General features: G+C 40.7%; 2 long non-coding RNA genes across 2 annotated transcripts; both read right to left on the bottom strand.

Moving 5' to 3' along the window:
* Positions 1-971: 971 nt before the first annotated feature.
* Positions 972-3,281, bottom strand: LOC147583455 (uncharacterized). The gene is made up of 2 exons (XR_015248215.1): positions 3,066-3,281; positions 972-2,845 (listed from the first exon to the last, which is right to left on the bottom strand). It is a non-coding gene; the product is annotated as an uncharacterized LOC147583455 (long non-coding RNA).
* A 243-nt stretch (positions 3,282-3,524) lies between these two features.
* LOC147583454 (uncharacterized) lies at positions 3,525-6,648 on the bottom strand. Its single transcript, XR_015248216.1, has 2 exons — positions 6,498-6,648; positions 3,525-6,176 (listed from the first exon to the last, which is right to left on the bottom strand). It is a non-coding gene; the product is annotated as an uncharacterized LOC147583454 (long non-coding RNA).
* Positions 6,649-6,693: the final 45 nt, after the last annotated feature.

Here is a 6,693-nt window from a genome sequence, read left to right as displayed (position 1 = left end):
TCTCTCTCAAAAAATAAAGAAACTTAAAAAAAAAGAAAAGACATGTCAAGAACCGAGAGAAGATTATCTGTAATAAATGTAATTGACAAAGATTAGCGCTCACAAGATAAAGAGAACTCCTACATATTGGCGACCAAAAAACAACAACAAAAGACATGAATGGGTATTTCAGAGACGTTTCATAATTGTCCAATAAACAGATAAAAGATTTTCAATCTCAGGGAAAATCAAATTAGACTTCAGTCATATTCCATTTATAGCCACTAGATAGGCAAAAACTAATTTTAACAATACTGACTTGGAGAGGATGTGGATTCATGGTGTGACTATATAAATTGGTACAACAACTTTGGGAAACAGTTGGAAATTATTTTGCAAGGTTTAATATCCTAGGCAATTCCTCTCCTTATATATATGTAAGAGGCATTCCTACATATATGCATAGAAAACAGGCACAAGAATGTTCATAGCAGCAATTTTGGGTAATAAAAAAAACCCGGAGGGGTGCCTGGGTGGCTCAGTCAGTTAAGCGTCTGGTCTGACCCTTGATTTTGGCTCAGGTCATGATCTCAGGTGTTGTGGGATCAAGCCCCACATCAGGCTCTGCACTGACATCTGCTTGGAATTCTCCCTCCCTCTCTCTCTCTCTCTCTCTCTCTCTCTCTCTCTCTCTGGCCCTCCCCTGCTCCTGCTTACTCACTCTCACTCTCTTTCTCTCTCTCTCAAAATAAATAAATAAACACTTAAAAAAAAAACCTGGAGGGGAGCCTGGGTGGCTCAGTCGGTTAAGCATCTGACTTCAGCTCAGGTCATGATCTTGCAGTTCCTGAGTTCGAGCCCCTCATTGTGCTGACAGCTCAGAGCCTGGAGCCTGCTTCAGATTCTGTGTCTCCTTCTCTCTCTGCCCCTCCCCTGCTCGCACTCTGTCTCTCTCTCAAACATAAATAAACATTAAAATTTTTTTAATTAAAAAAAAAAAAACCTGGAAACAAATTAAATGCCCAGCATTGGGAAAACAGATAAGTATGTTATGGTATATTCACAATGGAATATTATACAGCCGTGAAAAGGATAAACTACAGTTACATGACTTTAAGATAAATCTTCGATAATGCTGACTACATTAAGTCCTGGAATACTACTTATGGTGTGATACTATTTTTATAAAGCTCAAAAATAAACAAAACTTACAAAGTTCATTCTTTAAGCATGCATACATAGATGATTTTTTTTTTTCAAAAGGCAGGGAAACAATACACTAAAAATTCAGGGTGTTAGTGACTTCTGGGGGGTAGGTATGGCATGATAATGTAGAGGGATTCTGGTTATTGGTGATGTTCTAGATCTGCATTTGGGAGGTGAGTTCAGGAGGGTCATTGCATTATCATGCCCCCAAACTTACACATGCATTACATAAACTCCTTTGTATGCACCAAATGTAAATAAAGATGTAATAAAAAGGGAATAGTTTTCTCCTTTTCATTTTACTTTTCTGTATTATGATTTCTTCCCCCCAAATATATATGCTTTTTTTTCCTAATCAGAAAAAAAAGAAATATATTACATTATCTGGGAGATGTCTCTTGCTAAATTCAGGAATCATTTATAAATAGAACTGTGTTAGGATACTTGGAAGAAATGGTGTAAGAAAAGCATATCTAAGAGGCTGACCAATTTCCCTGGTCATTTAATAACTATGTGTGGAGTACAAACCTTCCTGATGGTGGCTTCACCCTGAGATTTCCTTTCAGTTGATGGCTCAGAGTTCAGGAGAAGAAGCATCAGTCTTTGGCAACCTGAGAACCTAGCTGTGAATGCCAGCTCTGTCATTCAGTAGCTGTGTGTCCTTTGACAATGTACATAACTTCTCTGAGATTTGGATTCTTTGTGACTGTAAGAGCACAGTGATGTTTACTTTGAGCTTTGCTTGGGTGGGTTAAGGATAAAGTATATGAAGTGTCTGTCTTCTGGTCTGCCCGCACTTATATTGTGATCCTCCTGCCCCAGTAACGATCGCACCTTATTATAGTGTAGCCCTTTACAGGTTGCAAAAGTGTGTGGGGAATTATAGTCATTATCTGATCCTGAAAAAAGGCCTAACTTTATTAAAATAATACCTTACATGTACAGAATACTTGCTATGTTTATAAGAATAATATAATAGTGGGTGCTCAGTAAGTGCTGATGGAATAAATGAATGAATGCTTTCAAAGGTGGGTGTAACAAGAGAAAAAATAGTGGACTGCTCCTTTTGGGAATTCATTTTATAAACTTTTTTTAAAGTTTTATTTATTTATATTGCGAGAGAGAGAAAGCATGCATGAGTGGGGAAGGGGCAGAGAGAGAGAGAGAGGGAGAGAAAGAATCACAAGCAGGCTCTGCGCTGTCAGCACAGAGCCCAACACAGGGCTCCATCTCACGGACTCAAGTCATGAGTTGAGATCAAGAGTCAGAGGCTTAGCTGACTGAGCCACCCAGGCACCCCAGAATTAATTTTATGAGGCTAGAAGCTGCCTCTAAGGCAAAGGTAGGCAGCAGGTCTGAATCTCCCTGTTAAATTGAGGGGAACTTCAGGGCAGGCCAGAGCCCTGAAGCAGCCCCTGAGTCATTCTGGTGAACAGCCAGAGTCTGGCAAGGGGCCTTGCACTTGTCAAAAGACCCTGGCAGGGCCTTTTCCGGCTCTTGCTTGTGAAAAACTAGAAGTAAAAAGAGAGAGTTGGTGCCACCTGGAGGGTGAGAGTAGGCAACTCAGACAAAGGCTAGAAAAATTCTTAGAATAAGACAGGTCTTTTAGTTCAGGGGTACAGGTGGGGTGGTGGTAGTAAGAATGTACCTTAAAAATAACCTGTGGGGGTGCCTGGGTGGCGCAGTCGGTTAAGCGTCCGACTTCAGCCAGGTCACGATCTTGCGGTCCGTGAGTTCGAGCCCCGCGTCAGGCTCTGGGCTGATGGCTCAGAGCCTGGAGCCTGTTTCCAATTCTGTGTCTCCCTCTCTCTGACCCTCCCCCGTTCATGCTCTGTCTCTCTCTGTCCCAAAAATAAATAAACGTTGAAAAAAAAAATAACCTGTGCTTTTTAAAAATTAAATTGTTATTGAGATAACTGTAGATTCATGAGCAGTTGTAAGAAATGATATAGAGAAATGCCAGGTGTCCTTTACCCAGTTTCCCCCAATAATAACATTTTGTGAAACCACAGTGTATCGATAAATGGAACAGAATTTAGAGTCCAGAAATAAAGCCGTACATTATTGTCAATTGATTTTTTAATTTTTTTTAATGTTTATTTATTTATTTATTTATTTATTTTAATTTTTTTTTTCAACATTTATTTATTTTTGGGACAGAGAGAGACAGAGCATGAACGGGGGAGGGGCAGAGAGAGAGGGAGACACAGAATCGGAAACAGGCTCCAGGCTCTGAGCCATCAGCCCAGAGCCTGACGCGGGGCTCGAACTCACTGACCGTGAGATCGTGACCTGGCTGAAGTCGGACGCTTAACCGACTGCGCCACCCAGGCGCCCCAAAATGTTTATTTATTTATTTTGAGAGAGAGAAAGAGAGATAGAGAGTGAGCAGGAGAGGGGCAGAGAGAGAGGGAGACAGAATCCTAAACAGGCTCCACACTGTCAGCACGGAGCCCGAGGCAGGGCTCAAACCCACAAACTGTGAGATCATGACCTGAATCGAAATCAAGAGTCGGGCGCTTAACTAACTGAGCCACCCAGGCACCCAAGTGTCAACTGATTTTTGACAAAGGTCAAAACCACAATTGCCAAAGGTCAAATTGACCAAACACAATTCAATGGGTGAAAGAACAGTCTTTTTGACAAATGGTGCTGGAACAACTGGATATCCAAAAAACAAAAAAAACAAAAAAACAAAAATGAAGTTGGACCCCTACCTCACACCATATACAAAAACTAAAATGAGCCAAAGATCTAAAATTTAAGAGGTAAAACTATAAAATTCTTAGGTAAAAAAACATAAGGATAAATCTTCATGACCTTGGCTTAAGCAATGATTTCTTACATATGACACCAAAAGAACAAGCAACAAAAGAAAAAATAAACTGGACCTCATTAAAAAAAAAAAAAAAAAAAAAAAAAAAACTTTTCATCTTCAAATGACATTGTAAAACAAGTAACAAAAAGACAAGCCACAGAATGTAAGAAAATATTTGCAAATCATATACATGATAAGGATCTAGTATCCAGAATATATAAAAATATCTTACAACTCTAGAATTAAAAAAAAAACAATTTTAAAATGAGCAAAGCATTAAAATAGACAATTCTTCAAAGTAGAATGCATACAAATGGCATGTAAGAACCCAAAATATCATGAACCATTGAGGAAATGCACATCAAAACCACAATGAGATACCATTTCACACCCACTAGGATGGCTATAATCAAAAGACAATCAAAAGATCAAAAAGACAATAAGTGTTGGTGAGGATGTGGAGAAACTGAAATTGAAATTGAAATTGCTGGTGGGACTATAAAGTGGTGCTGATGCTTTGGAAAATTAACTGTTTATAATGTTAAACTGTTATCATATAACCTAGCATTTCTACTCCTAGGTATACACCCAAGAAAAATGAGAATACCTGTCACATAAAAACTGGTATACAAATGTTCATAGCAGCATCATTCATGAAAGCCAAAAAGTAGAAACAACCCAAATGCCTGTCAACCAATAATGCATGATAAATGAAATGTGGCATATCCATAAAATGGAATATCATTCAGCAATAAAAAAGAATGAAGTACTCACTCATGCTATGACATGGCTGAACTTCAAAAACATTATGCTAAGTGAAAAAAGCCAGATACACAAAAGGCCACATATTGTATGATTCCATTTATATGAAATATCCAGAGGAGGAAAATCCACTGAGACAGAAAGTAGATTAATGGTTGGGGAAGGAAGGGGAGTGAGGAATGCAGATTGACTACTAACAGATACCAGGTTCTTTTAGGAGTGAGGTCTGCAATTAGTGGCGATGGGTACACAATTCCAAAGACACTGAGAACCATGAGTTGTGTATTTAAAAAGGTGAATTTTAGGTAGTGTTACAGCTCAATTTTTTAAACTAGTAAAATTAATAAAACATAATATCACAACCAGTGTATTGAATATGGGTACAATCTACCAATGTTATTCATTGTTTCTCTTGTACTTTCAGTATTCTGTGTCTTTATAAAGGACTTAGCAATTATCATGAAGAATGTATATTAACATTTAAAAACAATAAAAACCGTACAATTATATATATAAGCCCTTCCTTAGAGCCCATACGATTATCTATACAAGCCCACCCCCTACAATTCTCATTCTCGGAAAGGTATTTGTAAAAATTGTACATTTTGGCCTCGGTATACGGTTTTATAGAATATTAAAACATAAAATTATATTTTAGCATATCGCCTCCCAAATCATCAGAAATATCCCTTTAGAGAGGGTGTGGAATATTTCATCGGATAGATACACCATAATTCCCTCAACCATCTCATTTTTGCTGGTCATTTAGAATGTTTCCAGGTACTTTGCTGCACACTGCCGCAGTGAGCAACTTTATTTTCTTGAGGATGATTTCCACCAGATAAGGGGTGGGTTACTGGTTAAGGATTTTGAACATCTTTCTGGCTCTTAACAATTTCATCTTGGCTCAAGATCCCCCTCCCCTGCTTCCTCCAAGTCCCCAGCCTCCGTCTCTGCAAAGCCAGACCCTAGAGGCTGGCCCCTCCCCCTTAGTCCCCTCCTCTCGCTAAGCTGTTACCTCCTCTTTCACTTGTGGGCCTCAGCCCCAGACCCCTGCCGCTCGTGTCCACTCCTGGCTCACCAGGTCTCCTTCTCCCCCGCCCGGTTTCGGGCAGCCCCCTCCTCAGGCAAGCCGATTGCCTGCCATGCGTCAGCTCTCGGCCACCCTGACTCGGGTTTGCCGTAGCCAAATGCAGTTTGGCACGCTGGCACGCACCATCCTTACCTTAGCTTCAGGGTGTCCCGCGCAGATGCCCAGGAAGACCTAAACTGTGGGTGACGTTTCGTTTTCCCCTTTCAGCCCATTCCAGCCTTCTGCGCTAGGGCGGCGCATCTAGTAGGCGCTCGATAAGTATCCAAAGTATTTTAAAAGCATATTGAAGTTCCTATGCTGGCTTTTTACTTTCGATCCCTGAAAGTTAATAAAGTACAAAACAATTTGCACCAGGATTAGATGTGATGGGGGATGGGGGTGGGCAGATAGGAATTATAAGAGAAAGTTCATGCATTCATTCAGTTAACAGGAATTTACTAGAGCACCTACTGTATGCCAACACTAACCACGACAGTGAATAAAAGACAATAAAATCGATAGTGTAAAAATACAGTGTGTTATATGGTGGTTCGAGCCAGGGAGAAAAAAAATCAGGCGAGGTAAGGAAACAAAGTGAAGCCACCCAGAAAAGGTGAAAATAGTAACAGGTAACAATTGGGTGTCTACTGAGGGCCTCACCTTCGAAAGCCCCTTTAAAATAACGCCACAACGCAGTGAGGCAGGAACGACCGCTCCCATTGCACAGATAAGGAGGACGTAAGGTGCAGAGTTGGGGTGGTTAGCCCGAGTCTAACGCCTCCGCCCTTCCCCCCGAGCCCCCAGCCCTGGGCCCGCCCCTCCCCGGCAGGGAAAAGGTTAACGCCGGGCGCAGCGA

The sequence above is a fragment of the Puma concolor genome, chromosome A2 (assembly GCF_028749965.1).
Source record: "Puma concolor isolate L17-30 chromosome A2, mPumCon1.1.hap2, whole genome shotgun sequence".
NCBI classification, from domain to species: Eukaryota; Metazoa; Chordata; class Mammalia; order Carnivora; family Felidae; genus Puma; species Puma concolor.
The sequence above is the reverse complement of the archived record's forward strand: the minus strand, read 5'-3'. Positions and strand labels throughout refer to the sequence as shown.